Source organism: Elephantulus edwardii, unplaced genomic scaffold (genome assembly GCF_000299155.1).
Source record: "Elephantulus edwardii isolate Elephantulus edwardi_28Jun2011 unplaced genomic scaffold, EleEdw1.0 scaffold00239, whole genome shotgun sequence".
Lineage (NCBI taxonomy): Eukaryota > Metazoa > Chordata > Mammalia > Macroscelidea > Macroscelididae > Elephantulus > Elephantulus edwardii.
The window spans coordinates 2,699,604-2,702,282 of record NW_006399989.1 but is presented as its reverse complement, the minus strand read 5'-3'; the positions used below and the strand labels follow the sequence as shown (position 1 = coordinate 2,702,282).

The 2,679-nt window shown below is 42.7% G+C and overlaps 1 pseudogene; it reads right to left on the bottom strand.

Moving 5' to 3' along the window:
- Nucleotides 1-2,270, bottom strand: part of LOC102861558 — a 5,500-nt pseudogene extending 3,230 nt beyond the window's left edge.
- Nucleotides 2,271-2,679: the final 409 nt, after the last annotated feature.

Below are 2,679 nucleotides of genomic sequence, written 5' to 3'. Positions count from 1 at the left end.
TATGTGTTTCCTACTGCCAAAGGGGCCCTTTAGAGTAGTGAGAGAAGATCTTCACCCTGAAACCCACAGCGTCCCTTTTCAGCAGGAAGTAACTAAGAGAATATGCCATCCCCTTTTCCTTATGAATCAGGGTGAAGTCTCTCTCAGGGAGGAGTGATAGGGAATGGCAAAGGAGATTAATCAGAACTGGCTTTGACAAGCACTGTGGCAATTGGACAATTAAAACAGACATTCTGGGGGGGAGAAGAACGAACTGGGGAGGAGGGTAGAGAAAATAGTGCAACAATGAATGAATGAGAACCAAAAATCTCTGTAAATTTTCATTAAAACTAATAAAATTTAATTTAAAAAAACGAAGAAAAAAAAAACCAACACAAAACTAGGGCTGCCATCTCTGCTGGCAAATTTACCAACCTTTGCTGCATGTTTTTTATCTTCAGATGGACTCTTGTGCCAGTTTCGAATCCAGTGTAGGAGTTTGTTGGCACAGCTCCGGTCACCCTGCTGTCCAATTATGTTCTTGAGTGAGGTTGGCTTATATTTATTTATCAACCCAGAGAAAAGTTTCCACCTTGTGTTCCTGGCTGTCGTCAGGCATATTCAAAGCCTCACTGTGAACACCTGATTCCTCAGTCCCCACTCCTCAAAGTCCAGGTCCTTCGGAACCACACTGCTTTCCTTTTTTACTGATTTTCCTGAGCAGTCTCATCTGGTAGTCAGCTTGCACTTTTTAGATTCTGAGCCCTTCTTGTTGGGACTAAATTTTCTTTTCCCTTGGCCATTTTCTTGGGGTGTTCGCTCCAATCTGGACTTTCCTCTCTTCATTTCAGCTTCAGTTGCTATTTCGTACTTGGACTTCTTGCCTGGCATAGGTCGAATCAGATCCAGTAAGCCACCTTCATCAATAATTTTTGTTCCCAAGGCTGCAGCCTTGTTGCTCTTGGACTGGCCGCTATCCGGCCCATGACCAGATAGTTTGTCTTCTTGCTAACATTTCCGGTTACTTTCCCCCCATAATGCTCAATGGGCTCCAGCACTCCTGTGATTACAAATATGAGGCCTTCCAAGCAATTGTCAGCTCCTTTCGGGCTATCTTTAGATCCCAGAGCTTTGGGGCCTTCTTTATTTAGATAGCTTCAATAAGCTTGATAATTAGTGCATTTCCCTTCTTAATCTTCAGGGCTTGGAGATTTTGGTGGTGAACTTTTTGTTTTCTTGGGAGTTTTTATCTCTCCTTTCAGTCCAACAGGACCATCTGGTCTCTGTGAGCCTCCAGGCTCTGCTTTTTTTGAAGAACTCCCCCCCCCCCGCCCCACCAAGCACCAACTTAGTACTGGCCTTTGAGGGAAAGGCTTGGCCTGTTTCATGAACTGCTGACTTAGAAGACTGTGGAGATGTTTTTGAACTTTCCCTTCTGGCTTGTTTCTTAGGACAGCAACTCTTTCCTTCCTCCAAATCCTGTTCTGTTTTTTCTTTATTGGGATACTTTTATTTGTCTGATTTACTTAAATTGGCTTCTACAGATGGTGCTTCTTTCTCTTCTAGATCCTTTCGAGTCTTTTTGGTCCTGGGTTCTTCATCCAACATAGCTAATGTTTTGGCCAACTCTTCATCGTCATGTAGTTGCTTCTCCAACTCTGCATCTTCATCAAGTCGCAGTTGCTTGGCAATTGCTTCAGCATTTAACATGGAATCTGTATTTCGTGAATTATCTTTTCTATTGCTTGCCACCATCTTCTTGGCTGATCTGTGGACACTTCCACCTCCAAAATAACAAAGCACAGATGTGGGTGTCAGTTTTATTGGCGATAAAGGCTTGTTCATGGTCTTAGCATTTTCCTCACTCTTCTTCACGTTTGATGCTCCAAGATAACTACTTACAGATCCTTCATTCTCTTTTAACAGCTGGTTTCTTACACGTAAGGCTATCTTCTTCATCAGATTCTGAAATAAAAGTAACGGGATATTTTCACAGGATTTTATCAGGTTGGAAGATAGTGGTGTTTTTCCTGGTTGCTTTTTGGCATTTTTTAACCTGCACTGTCTCCTCTGGTTCCAAATCTGAATCATAAACGATCCTCTTTCTCTTGTTTGGTTGTTTCTGTTTGAAGTCATCATCTTGGCAAGAACTATTTACGTTAAGTTCTTTTATTCCTTTCTTTGTTTTCAGAGTTTCTTCAGTAGACTTTATTTTCTCATTCTTTTTCACTGCTTCATTTACCAGTTTATTTCCACTTGGTATAACCAAAAAAAAATTTCCGGATATCCATCACAGCCCAGGGACTGAAGTGCAGTCAGCCTACTGGGATATCCATTACCACAGCTCCAGATCCATTTGCGCCAACAACTTGTCCCACGAACTAGAAGGAGGCAGAGACCAGACGACTGGTTATGATGTCAGGCGATGCGCGGGTCCCCCACGGCCCAAACCCAAGGTGGGAAGTGCAACGTGGGCAGGCGTGCTGCCCGGATGGCGATGGGGGAGCTGCCATCACGAGGAGCTGTATATAGTTTTTACTATGTGGAGGAAAGTCCCCTCTATTCCTATTTTGTTGAGTGTTTTAATCAGGAAAGGGTGTTAGATTTTGTCAAAGGCCTTTTCTGCATCAATTGATAGGATCATGTGGTTCTTGTTCTTTGTTTTATTAATGTGATGAATTACACGGATTGCTTTTCTTA